The 27,263-nt window shown below is 45.9% G+C and overlaps 2 protein-coding genes across 3 annotated transcripts in view; one reads left to right on the top strand and one right to left on the bottom strand.

Annotated features, from left to right (window-relative positions):
* FAM234B (family with sequence similarity 234 member B) overlaps positions 1 to 27,263 on the bottom strand; it is a 183,886-nt gene that overhangs the window by 113,870 nt on the left and 42,753 nt on the right. The window lies entirely within an intron of this gene.
* LOC146026157 (uncharacterized) overlaps positions 1 to 27,263 on the top strand; it is a 41,269-nt gene that overhangs the window by 7,544 nt on the left and 6,462 nt on the right. The gene's annotated exons all lie outside the window — the stretch shown is intronic.

Below are 27,263 nucleotides of genomic sequence, written 5' to 3'. Positions count from 1 at the left end.
CCGATCACTGGTGGAGAGGCGCTCCATCTGATGGGGATACGCAAGCAACTCACACACGCACGCATCCCCAACAACACAGCAGCGGGGAGCTCTTTCCCTGCCTGTCTCCACTTCAGGTAGATGAGCAGGGATCGGGGTAGCTGGGGGAAGTTGGGGGCGGCATCGGAGGAGCTGCAGAGGGCAGCTCTGTCAAAACGGGGCGTGCAAGTGTCTTGTGTGTGCGTGCTTTCGTTCGCCCCTTTCTGCGCATGTGCAGACGCAGGGTGTTAGCAGCAACGATGCACCCAAGATTCCGGGGGGGGGGGGGGGGTTTGGGGCGGTGGGCCAGGGTACACAACACTCTAAAAACCATTTGTACCAAATGGATCAGGGATTACAAATTAAGAATCTCAAAGTAAGTATCCTACTTGTGATTAAAACTTCTATCACTGGGTTACTGAAACGGTTGACAAGTATTGGGTCGACACCACTAGGTCGACAGGCAGCAAGGTTGACGTGGGTCTAGGTCGACAGGTAATTAGGTCTACACAAGATTGGGTCGACATGGGCTAAGTCAACAGTCAAAAGGTCGACATGGGGTTTTTCACTGTTTTTTGAGCCGACAGGCGGTATTTCTTGACCTACCATCCTCTAGGGCACAGGTGTCAAACACAACTTTTGAGAGGTTTTTTTTGCACTGCCGGCGGCCATGTTCCTGTGGTCTTTTAAGATGTCTGCGGCCACAGGAACATGGCCGCCGGCCTCCACGGCTACGTGGAGGAGGGCCCGGCAGCCGGTTCCCTCTTATCGAGGCAGTGGCAGACGCTGGGTGGGGACGTCATGACGATGACGCCTCCCACCCACGCGTCTGCAGAGAGGAAGGAAGGCAGGCCGAGTCGGGGGGCCGCAGCAGGACAGGCCGTAGCGCAGAGAGTGGAATTGAAATTACTGGAGCCGCAGCAGCAGCAGCAAAGGAGCTTGAGGGATAAAATACAGTAAGTTACATAAAAAAACAATATATCTGGTGGTGGTGTCATGGCATTACTTTTATATTATACAGGGGGAGCAGCCTGTGGTGTCATTATTATTGTACAGGGGGAGCAGCCTGTGGTGTCATGGCATTATGCCATGACACCACAGGCTGCTCCCCCTGTATAATAATAATGCCATGACACCACAGGCTGCTCCCCCTGTATAATATAAAAGTAATGCCATGACACCACAGGCTGCTTCCTCTGTATAATAATAATGCAATGACACCACAGGCTGCTCCCCCTGTATAATAATTTGTGCCATGGCATTACTATTATTATATTATACAGCGGGAGCAGCCTGTGCTGTCATTGCATTATTATTATACAGCGGGAGCAGCCTGTGGTGTCATTGCATTATTATTATACAGCAGGAGCAGCCTGTGGTGTCATTGCATTATTATTATACAGCGGGAGCAGCCTGTAGTGTCATTGCATTATTATTATACAGCGGCCCTTTGAGGGTGACCAAACTGCTGATGCGGCCCCCGATGAATTTGAGTTTGACACCCCTGCTCTAGGGCCTGATGGGAGAATAAAATAGTGTGCCGAGCGTAGCAAGGCACTGTGCCTGAAGCATAGCGAGCGATGCGAGGGGATGCGGTGCATTTCAAACTGTGTCCATGTCGACTGTGTCGACATTCGGGTAAAAAAAAGTGAAAAACCCCATGTCAATCTTTTGACTGTCGACCTAGACACATGTCGGCCTTGACCCATGTCGACCTTGACCCATGTCGACCTTGCTGCCTGTCGACCTAGTGGTGTTGACCCAATGTTTGTCGACCTAGTTGGTGTAGACCTAACAACCCACACCCACTGAAACTGCCTCAGTTTCTCAGATATTAAAGTGCTACACAGCCAACAGACCAACCTCTGATCTAATACTAAATTATATCAGACTAAATACATATACTGTATAACTAAATGCAAAATGCAGAATGGATTTGGTGAATAAACTTCCTTGGCTATTAAAGCAGCATAGACTGGGCTCTGTCATATAATCTATCATATATCTGCCTCCCATGGCTATGGTCTTCTTTATACATCAACAGAGGTCTCCATCTGTCAGCTCACCCCTCAGTCATATGAGTTCATTCTCTTCTTCTAAGAAAAACTGACAATATGGCAACCACCTGGAAATACATTATTACTATGATATTACATGATTAAATAATATAATTCATTTGTTCTGCAAAACTACTGGAGAAGGGCCACATACACAGCAATAAATTATATTAATATTTCCAGATTTGTCACTTTGATTGGACCCTACTCAGAGCAGCAACTTCAAGGACACTCTCTCAGATTGGACGCACATGGATTTATAATGATAACTGCCGAATCGCAATATATCACTTATTACTCACTGACACATTTTGAAAAATCAACAGGTGGAGCTAATTATTTCACTTGATTCTGTAAGAAGACCTGCAAAGCATGCACTGTGTGGGGTCCTGAGGACCAAGTTTGAGAACCTGTGTTCTAGAAAATAAGAATCTGATTGGTTGCTATGGGCAACATCACCTCTTTTCATATTTAGAATCTTTAGTCATACCCCTTTCAGACAGAAAATCCCCCAAAACCCAGGTATTTCCCAGATACAAAAACCCGGGTAGAACTAGGCTGAAAGGTGCTGACCCCCTTTCACACAACAACAAAATCCCGGGTATTTCCCAGGTCGACCCCTTTCACACAGAAGCCAGATTTTTCCTGCAAAACTCTTTCTTTCAAAGGCACACAGAGATGAGGTCATGAATAGTGGGAGGTGACTGCTCACTGCATTGCATTAAACAGTTATCTGTAACACCCTAACTGTTAACTTATACTATGACACAGTAGAAGGACACATGGGTTGTATGTTTGAAAGAACTTTTTTTATTTTGTTCAAAATATTTTTATGCCTGTTAGTTTACTTTAAATATATATTTTATTCCAGTTTAAAGACATGGTATTCTTTATTGGTCATAAATAAGTAAACATATATGCATTTAACTATTGCAATACGTTAGAGCAGCGGTGGCCAACCCGCGGCTCGCCACGCTGTAATGTGCGGGTCCCGTCCCATCGGCGAAGCGGGGTTTTGAATTTGGCGCCAATTTGGCTGCCAATTCAAAACTCTGCATCGGCGGCCAATAGGAAACGGCCGCGGCGAGCCAATCAGCGCTCGCCGCACCGTTTCCGCGCGGCCCCTGGCGTCTGCCATCAGACGCCAGCGGGAGGGCGAAAAGTCGTCTCCACGCCGGCGGAGCGCAGGAGCGCTCCTGAAGACGCGAGAAGCCACCGGAGGACGGCGCAGAAGACGGCGGCGGGGAGAAGAGTTCCGGCGCCGCTGAAGAGGCCAGAAGATGCTGGGATAAAGACAGAAGATCTCCGGCGCCTTCTGCAAGAAGAAAGAAGATGGCTCCTGGAGAGGCCAGCTGGGGTGGGAAGCAAAAGAGCTGACGAAGCTCCCCCCAGCGGCCTCTCCCAACACCAGGTAGGGGCCTTTGGCCTCCTACCCCCCATCCACCCTAGACCACTGGGTGTCGGGCACTAGGCCCGTGGGCACATTCAGGCCCTTCCGGCCTGTGGGCGCATTAGTCGGACCCTCTTGGCCCGTGGCTCATTTGTTTGTTGGGCAAGACCTGTGCTGGAGGGCCCAGCTTCCTAACTGTGGGGGCATATGATGTTTGGCACTGTGGGGGGCATATGATGTTTGGCACTGTTGGGGGCATATAATGTTTGGCACTGTGGGGGGCATATGATGTTTGGCACTGTGGGGGGCATATGATGTTTGGCACTGTGGGGGGCATATGATGTTTGGCACTGTGGGGGGCATATGATGTTTGGCACTGTGGGGGGCATATGATGTTTGGCACTGTGTTGGGCATATGATGTTTGGCACTGTGGGGGGCATATGATGTTTGGCACTGTGGCGGGGCATATGATGTTTGGCACTGTGGGGGGGCATATGATGTTTGGCACTGTGGGGGGGCATATGATGTTTGGCACTGTGGGGGGGCATATGATGTTTGGCACTGTGGGGGGGCATATGATGTTTGGCACTGTGGGGGGCATATCTGGCACTGGGGGCATAAAGTTTTGTCATGTGGCCACTCCCCTTGTGTCATATGACCACGCCCCTGACCACTCCCCCGATCACAACCCTTTTTGGTTCGAGCGCCTTCGGCGCAAGATGTTGGCTCTTTGGCTTGACCGACGATATTTTTCGGCTCTTTACCTCTGACCGGTTGCCCACCCCTGCGTTAGAGCATGGGTCCTCAAACTGCGGCCCTCCAGATGTTGTGAAACTACAAATCCTAGCATGTCTTGCCACGGTTTTAACACTCCCTTATAGCAAAACTGTGGCAAGGCATGCTGGGATTTGTAGTTTCACAACATCTGGAGGGCCGCAGTTTGAGGACCCATGCATTAGAGCAGTGGTCGCCAACCCGTCGCTCGCGAGCTACCGGTAGCTCGCCTGAGCGAAACGGGTGGCTCGACCACTGCTGCCTGCCCTGCCCAGTCCGCCCGCCCGTTGTTGCCGCTGGCTTGCGGCGCTATAGCCGCCGCCTTGCCCCGCTGTAGTCCGCGGGGACCAGAGACAGCACACAGGCGCTAGAAGTCATATTTGACCTCTAGCGTCTGACAGGGAGCACCGCGCTAAGCGCTCCCGGCACTTCCGGGTAACGCTGCAGCAGCGCAGCTCTGTGTTCCCTCCCTGTCATAGGCTAGAAGTCAAATATGACTTCTAGCATGGTGGGGGCTGTGGGGGGGAAGAACGCTAAATGCCAGCAGGGTGATGACGGAGGCAGCAGGCTAGAAGTCAAATATGACTTCTAGCATGGTGGGGGCTGTGGGGGGGAAGAACGCTAATTGCCAGCAGGGTGATGACGGAGCTGAGCACCAGCAGCAATTATTCATTTATTATGCCCATGTGAAGACGGGCATAGTGGAGGGGGCAAGCAGTGACCCCCTTGTCAATGAGCATTAACCCCTGGCAACAAAATTCAACCCCTGACAGCAAGCAGGTAATTTACATTTTTTTATTAGAAGCCTTACTGTGGGACATTGTGTGCAATATGTGTAATGGGCATCATTTGTGTGGCACATGTTTAATGAGCATCAAGGTGTGGGGCATATGTATAAAGGAGCTTCACGTTATGGGTCATAGGCATAATCAGCATCACGGTGTGTGGCATATGTATAATGGTGCATCACGGTGTGTGTCATATGTATAATGGTGCATCACGGTGTGTGGCATATGTATAATGGTGCATCACGGTGTGGCATATGTATAATGGAGCATCACGGTGTGCGGCATATGTATAATGGGCATCACGGTGTGCGGCATATGTATAATGGGCATCACGGTGTGCGGCATATGTATAATGGGCATCACGGTGTGCGGCATATGTTTAATGGGCATCACGGTGTGTGGCATATGTATAATGGAGCATCACGGTGTGTGGCATATGTATAATGGAGCATCATGGTGTGTGGCATATGTATAATGGAGTATCACTGTGGGATATGTATAATGGTGCATCACGGTGTGGGGCATTTGTATAACGGAGTATCACGTTGTTGGGCATATGTATAATGGGCATCGTGTGTGTGTGTGTGTGTGTGGAAAAAATGGGGGATGTAGCCTCACAGGAGTTCCACGGTAGTAGCTGAACCTTCTAATTTTTGGCGCGTGCCTTCGGCACGCGCAGATGACTCTTCTCCTCTGCCTCCAGTGTTGGGAGGTATGTTTTGGGGCATTACAGTTTGTGGCATTATGTGTAAAGGGCATTTTTTGGGATATTATGCAGATTTTTTATTTTTTTTTACTTTAGTAGCTCTTCGGGCGGTTTATTTTGTCGCGAGTAGCTCCCGACCCAAAAAAGGTTGGAGACCACTGCATTAGAGTATAGGGGAGACACACCTACAGTAGTCTGACTGACTGATTCAGCAGGCACTAAACTGTTGAACTGAACGAAAGCGGATCTTGTAACTGTCTCTCATTGTCAAAGAAGTGCTGCAGCCGGGCATCCTCTTGAGTTTGGAATTCAACATCGGATTCCCACAGATGATCAACCAGGATTCTTGACATTGCTGGTGTAGCAAGCTCCATCTTTGATGTTTTCTTCTTCCTTGCAGGTACATCAAATATTACAAAGAAAGGAAGATAATCAACCATTACAATCGAATAGCAGCCATGTCACTATATATATATATATATGGTTGAGGCCTTCTCGTGGCCACCCACAAATTGATTGGTCCTTGGTGTTTTTTAGACACACAATGTACTCAAAATCCTTCATACCATCTATGTGAGTGGGTTTCCCCCATGTTTTAGTATATATAGGTTCCACTAGCAGGTGGTGCAATGCAATAGCCAGGGGACACACTTGATGGGGTCCCATGGTCAAAGCATTACATTAAAAGCATTACCCAAACTAGTCAGCAAGATGGGCTGCATTCTGGAGTTATGGTCTGTGATGAAGCTGCACTGGACGATGATATGGCAACGGCGTTCACCAGGGCAGAAAGCCAAATACTTCATTACATTGGTCAGAGTAAACCCATTCCATCCTCCAAGCACCACTTTCCTCATGTTGTCACAAACTTTGTTGTACTACTTGCGCAGAGCTTTTAGTTTGTTGACTACCTGTTGCTGGGTACGCACAATGCCCCTTGAGTTGAGGATCTCGGCAATATTGGTGTAGACTACAGACTACACTGTGACTACACTAGACTTCACTGTGCCAGTGATTTGTTTCCTGATCTCTTCCTCCCCTCTGACCGCCAGCAGCTCACGGACCTCCTTGTCTTTCTAATGCGCCATGCCTGTCTGCTTTTGGGCTGCAGTGCATGTCTGATGCCCCTGCCATGCCCGCTCAGCCAATCAGGGACCCAGAAATGATCAGCCAATCGCGTAGCGCCATTCTTCACAGCCAATAAGCGCTTTTTATCAATTGCCGGGATAAAAATCCTGTGTCGGAGCCTTTCACACAGCCGGGAACACGGGTGAGACACGGAAAAAACCCAGTTGTTGACCCTTTCAGACAGAAAAATACCCGAGTCGACGCGGCAAGAGTCATGAAATTACCAGGTCTTTTTTTCTGTCTGAAAGGGGTATCAGTTTACCCGAGACTCTCACGTATCTCCTTGAATAAGAAACCTGTAAAAAAAAATTATTAAAATCTGTAAGTGTTAAATAACATTACTATATGCAGAAATTTTTACACAATACAGTAATATTTAGTTCCTGACTGGCTTCATAAACTTTACCACATTACAACTAAGCAATGATGGTGAGAATAATATAGTGTAGGGAAGTTTCAAACCTGATATATTCTAATATTATATACAACTTTACAGGACAATATCTAAATGTAACTCTTATAAATCAGTTCCTATTTGCCCTTATAGAATGATGGATATACAGTATCTCCTGACAAGCTTATGCACATCTGCCATACACCAAGTTGTATGCAATTGGGGAAAACTTCCTTCCCACACAAGTAGTTATCAGCTGCATATGGTTAGTTTTCAGATAGAATAGAAATAAAAAACATGTGACCCTAATGTTGTGCTACGAGTTAGTAGGTATCCGGTCCCTGGGTCGACAATGTCTAGATCGACAGTCACTAGATCAACCACTAATGGCCGACAGTGACTAGGTTGACATCTAAATGGTTGACATTGACGGATGGTCGACACAAGCTTAATGTCGACATGGACACGGTAGACATTCAAAAGGCCGAAACAAGTTTTTCTGTGGTCTAATTTATTGGCCCGATCCGTTGGAACCGGGTCAATTCGGACCACATCTCACTAGTGTATGGAGGCCTTAGGACCATATACCACTCGAAAGGGCCTGAAAACTCCTGCACACATTTCTCTTCTCTGCCCAAGCTTCTAACCCCAAGTGACTTTTTAATACATTTATATCACTTCTTACCCCTACCTACCCAACAGTTATTATCAGTACCCAAAACCTTGCTTCCTATTTCAAGGACAAGATTAATACGGTCCGAAATGTAAAGCCCCGTACACTCTAGACAACCCAAGGTATCGCCAACATAGATAACAATATCGGTGGTCCCGCAAGTGGATGATATTGTGCATACACACTGAGTGATATAATTAACAATATTATCCAGCGTCGTCGCTTGGATCCCGCTGAACATGTGGGTCATTTGCTAATTACCTAGAAAATGGACCTGCATGTTCAGCTGACTAGTTTTACCTATGCTACTCATGAGTAGCATAGGCAAAACTAGATGTTTGGTAATGTGCAGTTCCAACCTCCAGGATCACTGATACATCTTGCAAGTTCTAGTGCTTTAGAGATGGCTTAGCTAAAGCTGGGTACACAAGCGACAGGCATTGAATGCCAGTCAGTCCAGATAGCCCATGCACACTGAAACAATGTTATTGAAGGACAGAGAAATCATGTTCCATCCTTCATTAGCATGCTACAGGATACCAGCGATATCGCCAGGTTTGCTATGCAGGTTTGCTGTACATACTTGGTGAGTATTGATTGGATTAAATATATTTAATTTAGACCTCATTGGTACTGGGTACTAAACCAACAGCTAACCCAGGACTTTAAATATAACTACAATAATTAAATGGTGTAACGTCTATTTATTTATAGGCTCTAATTATATTAAATAAATATTCTTGGTACCCTCATCCAATAACCCACAATTCAGAGCATACCATTCACTAGTTGAATGAATCAGAATGAACACATATTGTACTGACTCTGGGCATTGAGCCAATAATTATGTTTGAGTTCTCTGTATGAACACATTGGGGAAATTTACGAAGAATGCAAATTTACTAAGAATACGAACCAGCCCAGCAGGAAGGGATGAATCCTCTGGTTCGGCAATCCTGATCCTGCCAGCTTTATAAAGCTGGCAAATGAGCAGCAGCACTACTGATGCATTTCGCTGGTCCTGCCAGCTTTATAAATCTGGCAGGACCAGCAAAACGCGTCAGTGGTGCTGTTGCCCATTTGCCACCCCACATTCAGGATTGCAGTCCGAACCAGCCCAGCAGAGGATTCATCCCTTCCATTCTAAACCGCATTGGGATATCAAAATTCCTTGGACCACCACTCTTTCCAAAAAACACCTTAATTTGGATATCCAAGGACATATTCCATTGTCCTCAAACCAACTCCAGTGGATTTCGGTAATTTGTGCCACTTTGGGCCGACCATTTGGACATAAGGACATTTCAAACATCAAACTCTTCTACCCAATTGGGAGCGGTAAATACTGTATGTTGCTATTTTGACACTCTGGGCATACTAGGAATGGACTCTCCTTTTGTACTGTTTAGTGTGGAACTGGGCTTTTAATTGCATTTTATACGTACCAATTATGTTTTATATGTGCCATTTCATTTGTGTGTGTTTATTTTTCTTATATTGAAGTAAAACGATCGTAAAGATCATCCAATTTTCTCTTTTTAATATCTAAGCGCTGCTATCACCTACTCTTTTTTTGCTTTCTAAAGCCAAATATGCTAGGAAAATGCAGTGTATTTTCCTGGCGTATTTGGCTGGCAATTATCGGCCATTTACTGATAGTTAGTGGCCGTATTTTAATACGGTTGCTTAGTAAATTAGGAAACACCATTCCTTTGAATGGTGATTCCTATTCGTATATTTTATCGATGGTGTATGCATTAGTATTTGTAAATACAAATACGAATGTGCCATCAATACGAATATGAATTTCCGATAGTGAATCCTGAAAATCCGAATGTGTAAAAAAAAGATGTATTTCCGGATATGAATGCACCTATTATTTACGAATTTGCTTTAGTATCATCCTGATAACTAAAGGGATACAAGAGTCTTACATTTGTCTTTACAGCACAAAATACAAAACAACCTTAACAGCGGATATTAGTGAAATGCTTGCGCAAAATAGGAAAGTGTTTAGTAAATCTTTTTTATTTGATTCTAGAGTGGAGGCCTCTCAAACTGTGCAGGGAAGAGAGTTCCATAGAGTCGGAGTCACAACTCTGAAAGCTTCTGACCAGTTGGCCAGCAGAGAGCATACCACAGTGTATAAAGAAAAAAATAAGTGCCGGGTGCAAGCAATGATTCTCTGAATTCTGAACACCATGGCCTTTATTCAGATCTGATCGCAGTACAAATTTTTTGGGAAAATGGGCAAAACCATGTGCACTGCAGGTGGGGCAAATGTAACATGTGCAGAGAGAGTTAGCTTTGTGTGAGGTATTTTGATTCTGTGCAGGGTAAATACTGGCTGCATTATTTTTACACTGCAATTCAGATTTCAGTTTCAACACACCGCACCCAAATTGAACTCTCTCTGCACATGTTAAATCTGCCCCACCTGCAGTGCACATGATTTTGCCCATTTTCCAAACAAATTTGTACTGCAATCAGATCTGAATAATGGCCCATGTGTGAAATGTAATAGGGCGAGAGAATCAGAAAATGAGAGATTTGGTAAGAAAGCTCCAGGTTTTTTTAAAAACCGGCAATCATTTAAACGGCAAAACCAGTTTGATTTTGCAGTGAATAATTGCCACTTTAAAAAAAAAACCTGGATTTGCTGTTCTTTGTTAGGTTATTTGTTTACTGGGTACTCTTTACTTAGCACGGCGCCCATCGCGGCCATCGCGGGCATTGAATGCACTAAAAAATCGGGTGCGACGCGATGCCCGCGATTTCTAATAGGGAACAATGTTAAATGTCTCAATTGACCCGATTTTCCTGTTCAATGCCTCAATTGACCCGATTTTTCCATAGGAAACAATGTTAAATGGCCCACAGAGGCCAAATAGGCACCCTGAAGTGTGAAATGGCCCCCACAATTGTTAACCCCACCCCACGATCAACGTGAACCCGAAGCGTGGCGAGCGCAGCGAGCCCGCGAGGGGCGGCGGTACGCGTCCTACGACCTTTTCATACCCCCACTATCCACGTCGGCGTGGAGTTGAGAATAGAATAGTGTGGCGAGCGCAGCGAGCCACCGAGCCCGAAGCATGGCGAGCGGACGCGGATACCTGTGAAGCCCGCGAAGGGACGCGTTTACCTGTGAAGGTATCCGCGTCCGCTCGCCACACTTCGGGCTCGGTGGCTCGCTGCGCTCGCCACACTATTCTATTCTCAACTCCACGCCGCCGTGGATAGTGGGGGTATGAAAAGGTCATAGGAAGCGTACCGCCGCCCCTCGCGGGCTCGCTGCGCTCGCCACGCTTCGGGTTGACGTTGATCGTGGGGTGGCGTTAACAATTGTGGGGGCCATTTCACACTTCAGGGTGGCTATTTGGCCTCTGTGGGCCATTTAACATTGTTTCCTATGGAAAAATCGGGTCAATTGAGGCATTGAACAGGAAAATCGGGTCAATTGAGACATTTAACATTGTTCCCTATAGGAAATCGCGGGCATCGCGTCGGTCGCGTCACACCCGATTTTTAGTGCATTCAATGCCCGCGATGCCCGCGATTTTTTTACCTGCGATGCCCACGATCAAAATCGTGGGCGCCGTGCTAGGTAAAGAGTACCGTTTACTGTTATAAACTGTAAAACATTGATGACTGTCCACTACCAATGGCTCTTTTTCCACATGACAGTAATGGTGTGTACACACGATGAGATTCCTTTGCTATTCGACTTGCTATGCAATCTTTGCTAACTCATGTGCTATTTACATACAATTCATGCTACTGTATCTGCATTAGATTCCACTATATAGTCATTGCTGCCCTGTATGGGTTATGATTTGTACTGTCCCGGGATCGCAAGATAAAAAACCTGTGCGATCTCTATGCGATCCCGATGCGATTTTGATTAAATAGTCAAAATCTAATGGCGGATTGTACCGTGTGTACACACCAGGGCCGGACTGGGACCAAAAATTGGCCCTGGCATTTTTGAGCACACAGGCCCACCAGCAGCAGGCGGGAAGTGTGTGTGGCCTCACTGAAAGGAGGCGTGGCATCAAATGACAAAATCTGTTATGCCCCTTACACATTGTGCCTTTGGAACCGTCCCCTTACATACGTACATCTACTTAGGGTAATAATTCCTGGTTCGATGTAAATATACTTAAGGTCAGGGTCCTCCTGAATAACACTCTAGGACCCCAGTCACTATAGAATTAAAAAAAACTTTCACTGCAGAACTACAAGTCCCATTAACAGGGTTTGACATGTAAAAGTCCCTAGTACAATAAGCACATCACAAGCAGAACTAGAGTTAAATAATATACCTCTTTTCAGGCCTGCCACCTCATCATCAAGGTGGTTTAATTAAATGAATTAACTCTAATGGCAATAATTCCATTTCCTGGGTGCAAAAGTTACCTGAATGTGCTGCTTGCAGTGTCACAGCAGAGTTCTGCAGTGCAAGCCAACCAGTCAAAAGAGAAGCATGTAGGGGGACCAACCCACTGTCTGGACATGAGTCACATCCACACAGACCACATATCAATGACAGTCTGTGTTTAAATGGTGCAGATCGGGAACTTAGAAGGCTGGTGGGGTAGTCGCAGTTGCGTCATGACGCATGCCGTGATTATGCAAATTAAGCTGCCGCCCGCACAGCATAGGAGGCGTGCTGAATGTTTAGAAAATTAAAGGGACAAATTCGGCCCACCTGACCATCGTCCCTTCTGGCATTTGCCAGAAGTGCCAGATGGCCAGTCTGGCCCTGGTACACACCATTAGATTCCAGATATGCTGACCATCCTGACTGCATTTGTATATCTGTTTTGAATATCTACCTCTGAAATGTCATGAACACACTGTGGAAATGTTGATGGTTAATTATCGCTGCATGTGTTGTGGTTGTTGTCCATTTCTCAAAATAAAGAATACATAAAATTTCTTACCAAATCTATCACTTTTTGATTCTCTCACCCTATTACCTTTCACCCAAATCATCAGGGTTCGGATCTTTCTGTGACTGGCATCTAAAACCATCCAGTCTGTCTTCCTAATCTACTCCATATTTTTGCCTTTCTCCTCTCTGTGCCAGATGTTAAAGAGCATACACATGTTGAGATTCTTTTGACAGAAAAGTACCATATAAATCATATTATCATCATATTATAGGGAGTAGACCCTAAGACAGAAAGATGATGGCTGATTTCTCTGGCATCCTGGAGGACCAGTTTAATTCTGATTAGAACTTTTGATATTTTGCCATCAGAAATGGATGTTCATTTCATTGCTCGAGGACGGTGGAGGTTTTAGTCCTAAAACATTTAGCAGAAGAGCCTGGAAGCCTGATTGGTGGGAAAGCAGTAACTCATTCTAAGGGTGGAATGTAATGCTGAGTTTGGCGATGTGTGTTGCCAGCTGAACTCGGGATTTCTTTAAAGGGACAATCACTTACAAGGCATGGTTTTGCCTTTAAAGTGATTGCCTCATCGGAGTTCGACTGGCTACATGCAAGGCCATTGAACTTGGACGGCATTACATCCTGTTCTATGCATCTACAAATAAATTCAGTCCATAGCTGGACTGACTTGCTGTGTTAGTGAAACAGTGCTATTACAGAAGGATTTACAGAGTGACCCGTTACTATAGTACTGGTATGGCAGCCATAGAAGTGTCTTACATTGTGGCCCATCTTGGCAGGGCTGCCGAGAAGATGGATCTCCCCAGCTTTGCCAAAAGCAGGGCTGCACACTGAGTCTAGGAGCTGCATTGGGCAACTGCAAGCCATTGGTCTGCTTAGTCACTTTTTTCCCTATACAGTTTCACCTTTTGAGGTAGTAGTTCAAGTACACTAGGAGACTTATTGAGGAAAAACACATCACAGCACAATACAATGCATGTTCCAGTGGCAAGATGGGGGATGGTTTGAGTAATGTGGATTCTGTTCTATGCACCAGTGAAGAGCATAAATAATTGTTATTGTCAAATAACTATTTGTTTTTTTTTAAATATACTGTATACTTATCTAGTGACCTAGTTTACCGGAGCTTAGTAAATCTGAAAACTTCACAGCCCTCAAAGAAACCTACTCTATGGGGCTGTGGCTGCGATTCCCCCAATGATAAGTCTGGGGGATCCATAATATTGAAAACAGGAAAAAGAAAAAGCAATCCTACATGGGGCACTCTGTTGGATCAACTACTTGGTAGTATATTCATATTTTCTCTGTTTATCTGTCCCAAGAAAGTAACATAAAACTTAACTTTTATTGTGTTAATACTTAAAATTAGCAAACTATTAAAAACAGTGTGGAATAATGTGCAATAAAGTTATTAAAAATGTCCGCTGTATGTGGTCTCTGCCATCAGGAGCTGGTAAAACCATTAACAGAATTATTCAACCAGTCACTAGCTACTGGAGTAATCCCAGAGGACTGGAAAACAGCGAATGTAGTCCCAATGCACAAAAGTGGAATCAAGGAAGTGGTAAGCCACTATCGACCAGTGAGCTTCCCATCAGTAGTAGGGAAATTGATGGAAACACTCTTAAAACAAAGAGTTGTAGAATATCTCAAAACCAGCAATTTACAGGATCCGAAACAGCATCATTTTACTGGGGGAAGATCATGTCAAACAAACATTATTGACTTTTTTGACTGCGTAACTAAAGTAATAGATCAAGGTGGGGCTGTAGATTATCTAGATTAGTAAGGCTTTTGACACTGTCCCACATCGCAGACTGTTAAATAAACTTGAAAGCTTGGAATTGGATTCTAAGATAGTTGAATAGATACGATCATGGTTGCAGGACAGAAAACGGAGTGTTGTTGTAAAGGGAGTACAGTCAAAGGAGGGAACGGTTACAAGTGGTGTACCCCAGGGATCTGTCCTTGGACCAGTGCTTTTTAATATCTTTATTGGTGATATTGCAAATGGAATTGAGGGTAAAATGTGCCTTTTTGCAGATGACACAAAGGTATGCAACAGGGTAGACACACCAGGAGGGGTAAAACAAATGATTGATGAGCTAGGTAGATTAGGGGAATGGTCAATAGCATGGCAACTACAGTTTAATGCCAAAAAATGCAAAATCATGCACTTGGGTCTCAAAAATCAAAAGACTAAATATAGTATAAATGGCACTATAATGGAAACTACTGAGAGGGATTTAGATGTCACTACTTCAGGGGACTTAAAGGCAGTTAGGCAATGTAATAAAGCAATGAAGAAGGCAAGTCAAATGCTTGGTTGCATAGGGAGAGGTATCAGCAGTAGAAAGAAAGAAGTAATAATGCCACTGTATAGGTCATTGGTACGACCTCATCTAGAGTACTGTGTTCAGTTCTGGAGGCCATATCTCCAGGAGGATATAAATACATTAGAGTCTGTACAAAGAAGGGCAACTAAAATGCATGGCCTACATCATGAAACATAACAGAAAAGACTAAAAGATTTTAATATGTATAGTTTAGAGCAGAGAAGGGAGAGGGGGCATCATAAAAACTTTCAAATATATCAAGGGTTTTAACAAGGTACAGGTGGGAGACATTCTTCACAGGAAGAGGAGCAACAGAACACGAGGACATGCACTGAAACTAGAAGGAGGAAGATTCAGTGGAAATTTGAGAAAGAATTACTTCACAGAAAGAGTAGTAGATAAGTGGAATAGCCTCCCATCAGAGGTGGTAGAGGCAAATACAGTAGAACAATTTAAACATGCTTGTGATAGGCATATTGATATCCTTACAAAAAAATACGGATCAAATATGGTTTGAGGTAACATGTTTAAAAAAGGAGCAGACTAGATGGACCAAGTGGTTCTTATCTGCCGTCAAATTCTATGTTTCTATGTTACTCTGGTGTCCTAGCCTGATACCTATCCAGATACAGAATATAGGGTATTATATTAATATATTAATCTCCTCAACTTGGAAGAGATGAATATATGCCCTATATTCTGTGTAGAGATGAGCGGGTCCGGATCTCTGGGATCCAACAGATCTGACCATCGCGATCTGAGTCGGGATCCGAGCCGACTCGGGAGTTCCCGCCTGAATTCCAGACCGAAAACTAGGCAAAACGTCATCATCGCGCTGTCGGATTCTCGCGGGATTGGGATGTTATATAAGACACACGCGCGCCCTTCACTCCATTATAGGAGAGGGTGGGTAGAAGATCTGTGCTCTGTGCTCCATGCCCTGTGCCCTGTGTTGAATTTGATTGATTTTTTTGTTTTAACTAGGTACTGCAGTGCTCACACTCAATTAGGGTCTGTAGTGCACACAGGGGCTGCAGTGCTGCTGACTGTACACTCAGTGTACAGGGGCTGCAGCCTGCAGTGTCCATTATACAAGGGGCTGTGTCCAGTGTCAGGGGCTGTGTCCAGTGTACAGGGAATGTGTACAGGGGTTGTGTCCAGTGTACAGGGGCTGTGTCCAGTATACAGGGGCTGTGTACAGGGGCTGAGTACAGGGGCTGTGTCCAGTGTACAGGGGCTGTGTCCAGGGGTTGTGTCCAGTGTACAGAGACTGTGTCCAGTGTACAGGGGCTCTGCACAGGGGCTGTGTACAGGGGTTGTGTACAGGGGCTGTGTCCACTGTACAGGGGCTGCGTCCATTGTCCAGGGGCTGTGTCCATTGTCCAGGGTCTGTGTCCATTGTCCAGGGGCTGTGTCCAGGGTGACGGCCTGTGTCCAGGGGCAGACTGTTAAGTGTGACAGCTGTGTCCAGAGGCTGTGTCCATTGCCCAGGGACTGTATCCAGGGGGACGGGCTGTATCCAGTGTAACGGGCTGTGTCCAGTGTGACGGCCTATATCCAGTGTCCAGTGTGACGGGCTATATCCAGTGTCCAGTGTAACGGGCTGTTTCCAGTGTCCAGTGTGACGGTCTATATCCAGTGTCTAGTATGACGGCCTATATCCAGTGTCCAGTGTAACGGGCTGTGTCCAGTGTCCAGTGTGAAGGACTATATCCAGTGTCCAGTGTAACGGGCTGTGTCCAGTGTCCAGTGTGATGGGCTATATCCAGTGTCCAGTGTAACGGGCTGTGTCCAGTGTCCATTGTGACAGACTATATCTAGTGTCCAGTGTGACGGCCTATATCCAGTGTCCAGTGTAACGGGCTGTGTCCAGTGTCCAGTGTGACGGACTATATCTAGTGTCCAGTGTGACGGCCTATATCCAGTGTCCAGTGTAACGGGCTGTGTCCAGTGTGACGGACTATATCTAGTGTCCAGTGTGACGGACTATATCTAGTGTCCACTGTGACGGCCTATATCCAGAGTCCAGTGTGACGGCCTATATCTAGTGTCCAGTGTGATGGCCTATATCCAGTGTCCAGTGTGACGGCCTATATCCAGTGTCCAGTGTGACGGACTATATCCAGTGTCCAGTGTAACGGGCTGTGTACAGGGGCTGCAGCCTGCAGTGTCCATTATACAAGGGGCTGTGTCCAGTGTCAGGGGCTGTGTCCAGTGTACAGGGGATGTGTACAGGGGTTGTGTCCAGTGTACAGGGGCTGTGTCCAGTATACAGGGGCTGTGTACAGGGGCTGAGTACAGGGGCTGTGTCCAGTGTACAGGGGCTGTGTCCAGGGGTTGTGTCCAGTGTACAGAGACTGTGTCCAGTGTACAGGGGCTGTGTACAGGGGCTGTGTCCACTGTACAGGGGCTGCGTCCATTGTCCAGGGGCTGTGTCCATTGTCCAGGGTCTGTGTCCATTGTCCAGGGGCTGTGTCCAGGGTGACGGCCTGTGTCCAGGGGCAGACTGTCAAGTGTGACAGCTGTGTCCAGAGGCTGTGTCCATTGCCCAGGGACTGTATCCAGGGGGACGGGCTGTATCCAGTGTAACGGGCTGTGTCCAGTGTGACGGCCTATATCCAGTGTCCAGTGTGACGGGCTATATCCAGTGTCCAGTGTAACGGGCTGCTTCCAGTGACGGCCTATATCCAGTGTCTAGTATGACGGCCTATATCCAGTGTCCAGTGTAACGGGCTGTGTCCAGTGTCCAGTGTGATGGGCTATATCCAGTGTCCAGTGTAACAGGCTGTGTCCAGTGTCCATTGTGACAGATTATATCTAGTGTCCAGTGTGACGGCCTATATCCAGTGTCCAGTGTAACGGGCTGTGTCCAGTGTCCAGTGTGACGGACTATATCTAGTGTCCAGTGTGACGGACTATATCTAGTGTCCACTGTGACAGCCTATATCTAGTGTCCAGTGTGACGGCCTATATCTAGTGTCCAGTGTGATGGCCTATATCCAGTGTCCAGTGTGACGGCCTATATCCAGTGTCCAGTGTGACGGCCTATATCCAGCGTCCAGTGTGATGGCCTATATCCAGTGTCCAGTGTGACGGACTATATCCAGTGTCCAGTGTAACGGGCTGTGTCCAGTGTCCAGTGTGATGGGCTGAGTCCAGTGTGATGGACTATATCTAGTGTCCAGTGTGACGGCCTATATCCAGTGTCCAGTGTGACGGGTTATATCCAGTGTCCAGTGTAACGGGCTGTTCCCATTGTCCAGTGTGACAGCCTATATCCAGTGTCCAGTGGGACGGCCTATATCCAGTGTCCAGTGTGACGGACTATATCCAATGTCCAGTGTGATGGGCTATATCCAGTGTCCAGTGTAACGGGCTGTGTCAGGTGTCCAGTGTGACGGACTATATCTAGTGTCCAGTGTGACGGCCTATATCCAGTGTCTAGTGTAACGGGCTGTGTCCAGTGTGACGGCCTATATCTAGTGTCCAGTGTGACGGCCTATATCTAGTGTCCAGTGTGACGGCCTATATCCAGTGTCCAGTGTGATGGGCTATATCCAGTGTGCAGTGTGACGGGCTATATCCAGTATCCAGTGTGACGGGCTGTGTCCAGTGTGATGGACTATATCTAGTGTCCAGTGTGATGGCCTATATCCAGTGTCCAGTGTGACGGGCTATATCCAGTGTCCAGTGTGACGGCCTATATCCAGTGTCCAGTGTGACGGCCTATATCCAGTGTCCAGTGTAACGGGCTACATCCAGTGTACAGTGTAACGGGCTGTGTCCAGGGGCAGTGTCCATTGTCCAGGGACAGTGTCCAGTGTGACAGGCTCTGTCCAGTGTAAAAATAAGAAAAATATATAAAAGTAATAAAATAAAAACAAATTTGTGGGAGATCAGCAACCTGATAGAAGTGCTGAAGCTTCTACCACCAGTCATGACAATGATTGGTTTGTTAAACTGTGCATGTCCTGTATACAACATAAGGGTGGGTGGGAGGGCCCAAGCACAATTTCATCTTGCACCTCTTTGTATTTTTTGCTCTTTGGAGCATTTCTCTTTTTTGGGGTAGTTTATTAAACTGCCACCCTGTCTGCCCCTGCAGGGCCGCTCTGCTTCCAAGATGTGCCAGGTTGGAAGTGTAAGGTCCACATGCATATGATGCCCACTGCTGTCGCTTAACTTAGTCATCCAGCTACCTCGGTATAACCTTTTGGCCCAACTACAGTAAATTAAAACAATTTTGTGAGCTGTGAAGTGATCAAAATTGACTAGAAATGAGTGGAAACTAATGTTATTGAGGTCAATAATACTTTAGGGGCAAAAACAGGCCCAGATTCTGTTATTTTAGCCATTTTTAGCATTTTTTCATAAAAATCCAGATCCAAACCAAAACCCGCAAGGGTGGTTTTGCCAAAACCAATCCAGATCCAAAACACAAAGGGAGATCCAGATCCAAAACCAAAACCTGAAAAAGTGGCCGCCGCACATCTCTAATTCTGTGCATGGGTAGGTGGCACACTAGGAGAAGAGAGCAAACACTAATATACTAAAAGTAGTTGATCCTGAGTGCCCCATGTAGGAAATGTAGGAATACTTTTTCTTGTTTTCATTAATATATATTCCTGGGAGCACCTCTCTAAAATATAAATAATTAATACTTATGAATTGAGGTAATGGATTTGAGGGAATGCGAGTCTGTGCAGATTCAAATCATCATTTTGACATATCCTGAACATTTGCAGGTGCACTCCAAAAACAGCTGTTTTTCCTGGATATCCGACAAACCTTGATAAATATTCTGGTCAATGGGTTAATTACATAATGACAGTATACACTAGAGCCAGCATGTCCAAACTGTGGCCCTCCAGCTGTTGTGAAACTACACATCCCAGCATGCCTTGCCATAGTTTTAGCATTCCCTTTAGCAAAACTGTGGCAAGGCATGATGTGACTTGTAGTTTCACAACAGCTCGTATACTCTCCTGCTGGAAAATGCCCATCTCCTGCCTATAGCCACCAGCCCATAGTAGTATGTTGACTACTCTCTAGCTTCATACATCTAAACTGTTTTGTGCATTGTATTGTTCTTTGTTACCAATTTTTGTTATCTTTTTACTGTAATGTTAAGTTCTGTCTCCCTGTACTGCTCCATTGTATGCCCCTTGTACAGTGCTGCAAAACACTTGTGGCGCCTTATAAATAAAATGTATTATTAACCCCTTGAGTGGGGAGTTTTGCTGGGGCAGGACAAACCTACCAGGGCAGGTTTGACTTGCCCCAGCAAAACCCACCACAAATCATAGCCCCCCCCTCACCGTCGCTCCGGCGTTAGTACGCCAGAGCCCCCCTGCCTCCGCTGCCCAAGCTGCCTGTCAATCATCACACAAGCGGCAGGCTCGGGGATGTTTCGCGGCAGCTCGGGACGACTAGGGCGTCTGAGTGCTCCTGAGTCCCCCCGAGCCGCCCCGAACATCCCCAAGCCTGCCGACCTACATCATTACTGCAAAATGAATGGCGGCAGGCGGCTAGAGGCTGGGGGAGCGTCAGGGGTTAGAAGAGCTCCGGCGTACGATCGCCGGAGCACAGGTGACTGGGGGGGCTGGGGGATGTAAAGGGGGGCTCAAGAGGTGGTACGCCAGTGGTGCACACCTGGGCACCACTGGAGCGCACCTATTTTATATTTATGGTAATTTTCCGGGACAGCCCGCTGCGGCAGCGCAGCTGAGCCCGGAAAATTTCAGGGCATACCACTCAAGGGGTTAATAATAATGGGAAAGTGTTTTAGCTCACGCAAGTTTTGTTTTTTATTAAATATGATAACATTTATTATTGTGTAATCTTGTTCTGTAATGCGGGTGTCTATGACTATCGCCGGCTTACAACATGATAATATCTGTATGCCACATACTCAGCGTCAAAACAGATTAACAAGTATGATTTCATATAGTTTAGAGATTGACCTGTTGCCTAACTCACTGGAGCCAGATGTTGTTTTCTTCTTTTGCAACAACAACATTGAACTGTTCACGTCTGACCACTTAGGAATGCACAAGTCAGTCTTATAAAATTGCAGCCTTATAAACAAATAATAAATCAGTACTGTAATTTCCATGATATGGTGCGTGAAAGCAGGAGCTTGGGAAATGTTAATATTGTATTGCTGAAAAAAGGAAATAGGGTAGGCTCAATGTTTAGGCCATCTTTCTGAACACCATTCACCATGGCTCTCCCTCCAGTTACTACTCCCATCTGGCAAATACCTGGGCACCATAATGAAAAGTACATTTCTTTATACGAATGTGATAAAAGTAGAAATCATTCAATTTTCTCATTGTCATTTTCAATTAGGAAATAACATCTATTTCCCGTTTGTGGCACCCCTTTCTTGCTGGATTTTATGGGGTACATTTACGAAAGCTTCTAAAAATGAAAATAGATTATCATACCTCCCAACATCTGTAATTGAGACACTCACGCGGAGGAGCCATGCGCTTGCCCAAAAAGGGGGCATGGTCTATGGAAAGGGGGCCAGATGTCTCGCCAGATGTCGTTTCCTCATGCTATGCCCCCTTTTTCGCCTCTCTGCATTGCTGAATAGATGCTGTATGCATACGCACAGCGTCTATTCCCTTCAGGCTGGGGGGGACTCTCAACTGCTTCCTCTGCTGCGGGAACCTCCCCAAAAATGGGATGTTCCTGTGGAAAGCGGGACAGTTGGGAGGTATGGATGATGTTGTCCATAAAAACCAATCAGACTGTCTATTATTTTCTAGGACAGGGGTTCCCAATCTTTTTTGATTCACGGCACCCTAGAGAATCAGAATTTTTTTCACGGCACCACTAGGTCCCAAAAAAATTAACTAGATTGGGTGTATATGCGATTCTTAGCGGCAGTTATGTGGTAAAGGGCAGGATTTGCTTCTGTTTGTACACATTCTATGATTGGCAGCCACCAGCACTGGTTTTGCTCATAAATAATTAACCATTAATAATTTGAGTTGGTCCTAGACCACCAAGCCGCGGCACCCCTTCATGTGTCCCGAGGCACCCCAGGGAGCCACGGCACACAGTTTGGGAACCACTGTTCTAGGATGAAATAGAGAAAATAGAATCTGATTGGTTGCTATGAGCAACATCAACTTAATCCTTAGAACCTTTAGTAAATTGACCCCTATGTTTCTATAGGTAATGACACAACTCTGCACATGCATTGGCTATAGGGGGTGATTCTAGTCCAATCGGTCCCCCACGTGTTCGCAAGGGGGACCGATGTTTTGCATCTTCGCATGCGCAGGCGTATTTCTGCATTTGTGCAGATGCAGGGTGCGAGCAGGCACGGTCAGGGCAGCCGAGAGGAATGCTGGGCCCCGGTAAAAATTCGGGGCCCCTGCAGCAAGCCTGGGCCCAGGTAATTAGTCCCCGCTCCCCCCCCCTTCTCGGCTGCCCTGGGCACAGTGAACTACATGTTTGCCATCCCGCTTGCACCTAACATTGCGGCTGGGGGGTGTGGAGCGGCGGCAGGGGGCACAGCCCATGGGAACACCCTGCATTTCATGGGCATTCACATTAAAAAATAGCAAGGCTCTCCCATGCAAAATCGACTGGTGATGCGGGGGCGGGCAGCTGATGTCAACGGATGTATGATGTAACGGAAACAATGAATGATTTCTACCATGAACCCAAGGCTGCGAATGGAGGATTATGCAAATCATCCATTCGCATAGCAACATCCCATCTTCAATAGAACTCCCATCTTACGGCCTGATTCAGACCTGATCGCTTGGCTGAGAACCTTTGGAGCCCAGCACATGTGAATTTCTGCCCATATGCACCACTGCAAACACGTTCTCAGCCGTGCACATGAAGGGAAAACCAATTGGAATAACTCACCATCTAATGGTTTTTCCCTCTTTTCCTAGTGGTGAGTAAGCCAGGACTTACTCGGCACTGTGATCGCCATGGGGAGAAGGAAGCAGTTGCTGACGTCAGCGGCCCTCCCTCACAGCGGCCATGAAATGCTTGCGTTTTCTTGAGCATTCCCAGAAAATGCTGGGGTACCGCCCCCAAACAGTCTAAGGATGTCAATCACCCTGCCAACAGCCAGTGTTGCTAGCCATCGCTAGCAGTCTTCACAGGGACAGTTCATTCATGTGCACGCTGTACAATGCACATGTGCGGTTGTCCTACATTAGTCAGAGTGCGGATTGGGCCATTAGTAAATAAAACCCTTAGAGCAGTGGTTCTCAAACATGGTCCTCAGGACCCCACACAGTTCACATTTTCACCAGGGACCTGTAAAACATGCACTGTGTGGGGTCCTAAGGACCAACTTTGAGAACCTGTGCCTTAGAGTGATTAATTAAATGCATGGTTTTTGGTTTTGATATTAAGTGGCCTTTGACCATGTCCAATGGCCCACTGTTGCTTACAATGGAAACAATTTCCTTCAAAATCTTTTGTTTTCAATTTGTACTTTGTATATTCCTTGGTTACCGTATGCATGCGCACATATAATATATATTAGCTTCTACAGTAATTAGTGAGACTGAAAGACAAAGAAACACAAAAATCATGGGGGAAATGTACTAATATTGAATGGGTACGAATGCACATATTCGTAGCCATTCAGTATCAAATGCGGCTGGTAAATTAGGCTAATTTACTGTCAGACGAATTTGGCTGATTTGCAGTATTTATATAAGGCAAGCTCAGCCAAATTCTGGTGAATGAATGAATACACCATCGATAGAACTTGGCCATATATGTCCATGATTTCTATGGTGGTGTGCTCATTTACTATCATTTGTACTGCTGAATTCGGGCCAGTAATTCAGCAGAAAATATGACTGGAAACTACTCCTCATTTTCCAGGCATATTTGGCTGAAGCCTGCACAGATCATTAAGATCCGTACTGGCTTCTCTGTGTAAAATATAGAATATATACATATATTTAAAAAAAAACAGTGAAGGGTCCCCCCTACCGAGTATTACCAGCCCCAGGCTCATTGAGCCGGTCCTGGTTGCAGAAATACACGGGAAAAAATCAAATGGGGTACCCCTGTATTCCAGTAACCAGCACCAGGCTCTTGGCCTGGTCCCATATTTTGGAAACCAGCACTGGGCTCAAACAGCCAGCAGAGTCATGCCGCAGCCGGGGGACACGTTTTACATAAGGTCCCCCAGCCAAAGGATGAGCAATGAGGCGTGTCAGCCAGAACCGGGTCCCAGGGGAGTGGGGACCCCGCAATAAAAGTCCCCTTCCAGTGGAACTCCAGCCCAGGCTGAAGTGATTGGCAACTAGCATTTAGGTAAGCAGCACTTATGTGACATAATATGTAATAGGCATTACGGTGTGTGACTTAATATGTAATGGGCATTATGGCATGTGGTATAATAAGTAATGGGCATTATGGTGTGGGGCATAATGTGAAGTGGGCATAACGGTGCAGGACATAATAGGCATTGGGCATTACTGTGTGGGGCAGGGGCAAACGCAGGATTTTCAGAAGGGGGTTTCCAGAGGGGCGGAGCAAAGCATGGAGATGGACACTTAGGTAACCCAGTATATACCGGGTCAGTTAAAGTATTATAGATAGACCAAATGTATATAAAAGGGGCCCTGATACATAACTTCCAGGGTGGTAGAGGATGTTTAATATGCAGAGGAGGGGTGTATAGTGGAGTGGGCTTATTATTCATAATTATCTGGTGGGAGGACAGCTTGCTTGACTGCAGATATCTCCAGTTTCCAGAAATAGATTTTTTAGATTTTTATGGAATTAAAAACTTGGGAATCCCACCTACCAAATGGTATTGGGGACTAGGGGATCAGAGTTCAGGAGGCAGAGCAATCTGCCAACGAGTATATAAAACTACATACCAGGCATGTGGAGCTGGAGCAGTAACCATCTGCTGGAAGGCTGATATCTCTGGTTCTGGGAACAGTAGTGACAAGCTACTAGTGTCCTTCAAAGGGGAAGAGTCTCAGCTTTTGTAATATACCCTCAGAAAAACTCTAAGTCAGACAGAACCTTAAATATCTGACTGGGAAGAGCAATTAACAGGCTTGGATGGGGACCACTGCTTTGAAGTCAGATATCTCCGGTTCCCAAGGGCCGATTTTTAAAATTCTTGTACCCATGGAAAGAGGGGACCCCCAGCTTTCAGACGAGGACCCTTAGACTCCTGGGGGGGTTTCTGTGTACTCAGAAACCCCCCCTGCGTGCGCTACTGTGGGGCATAATGTATAATGGGCATTATGGCGTGTGGTATAATGTTTAAGATTCATTACATGTGGCATAATAAGGCCATGCCTCTATTTACATGTAACCACTATTCTAGTTTTACATGGCCATGCCCCCTCATGACACATGTCCACGCCCACTTTTGGCACCCGCACCTACGGCGCGCACTTATAATGCAACTAAGAAATCATTTCTACTTGCACCACTGAATATATATCATGGTTCTGCTGGGAGCATTCTACAATATTTTATCCAAAAAACGAATAGTGCCGGTGAGATGTGTGCTACAGTAGGTGCGATTTGAGCTATACAATGTGTGCTGTGCAATTTGAACATTAGACACTGTGCTATTTGAACTACATAAGATTTGGCTAGACTCCAATATGTAATTTAAATATGTAAAGTACATATCGCATGCGATTTTCTACACAGGGATCAATTTCAACTAGACACAATGCAATGTAGTACAAAAATACCTGCCATCACATACTATTTTCCCTACAAAGTTCAAATCGCATGCGAGAACTGCACCATGTATGGGCACCTTTAGTTTGGGTGGAGAACTTCTTTAACTAGTGAGTTACACTTACAGTAGTTGCTATATGTTTTCTAATGGTTACTTTACTAATGTTTAGAAATGATCAGTATCTGTACATACTACAGTTTTTCTATGGTGTAATGAATTGTGGCTAGGGCAGTGGTTCCCAAACTGTGTGCCTAGGCACCCTTGGGTGCTGCAAGACACCTGCAGGGATGCCTTGGGTTAGTGGTCCAGGACCAAAACAAATTATATAAAGGCAAAACAAGTGCTGGTGGCTTCCAATTAATCATAGCAAATATGGACAATTAGAACCACAACAATGTCTACCAACACATAACTGAACCTGCGAAGTGTGGTAAGGTAAAGTGTGATGAACTATTATTAAGAATTTCAGAGATATACCTGGAATAAACAGGAGAGGGCGGGAGGCCAACCATCTAACTTTTAACCTCAACCAAACGGACTTCTGTCAACAGTCAGTTAATGAAGTCACTACCTTCACCACCTACCGAATGGACAGCCTGGACACATCTCACTAACCTCCCTGTCTACATCTCTCTAAAGACATAATACTCATAGCCATTGCTTTCTCCACAACTATGTCACCATTTACATTTTCTCTGTAGAAATTTCTCTACGCAATTTCCCCATAAGTCAGGTTTGCACTGTATATGTCTTTCTACACCTGCTTCTCGAACCACTTCTACACCTGCTTCTAACACTACTTATCCTAACTCTTTTATTATTTATTTTTATTTATGACTGTACTGGAGCCATGGTTCCTTTACCCTGTGCTATACCTATCTACTCTGCATGCTGTCTACACCCTCCAGTTTCAGACCACCCCTAACACACACAACCATGCCAATCTGATCCACACCTCACCTGTCCCTTCACTCCCTTTCTCCTGTGCTCTTTGGAATGTTAGATCAATCTGCAACAAGCTGGTTGAGGGGGCAGATGGAGAGGGAGTGGTTAGGATGAGGGAGAGGACTTCTTTGTCTGTCTGCTCTCTTTACCTGCTGCCTCATGTCCTGACCATCCCTGCCATGCTCACTTCTTCCATTCTCCTTGTCTCTACCTCATTTCGACTGTCTGTTTCCCCCTCCCTCTAGAATGTAAGCTCATTGGAGCAGGGCCCTCTTCCCTCCTGTTCTCACAGTCTTCTTCTTGCATTTCTATTACAGCTCTCTTATTCACCTACTAATACTATCTATACCCGCAGCTCTTCTCATTTGTCTCATTCATCTCTACCAATGACAACCTACCCTTGGTAGCATGTGGACAACTCCTC

The sequence above is a fragment of the Crinia signifera genome, chromosome 8, assembly GCF_055691185.1.
Source record: "Crinia signifera chromosome 8, ASM5569118v1, whole genome shotgun sequence".
Taxonomy (NCBI): Eukaryota; Metazoa; Chordata; class Amphibia; order Anura; family Myobatrachidae; genus Crinia; species Crinia signifera.
The sequence above is the reverse complement of the archived record's forward strand: the minus strand, read 5'-3'. Positions and strand labels throughout refer to the sequence as shown.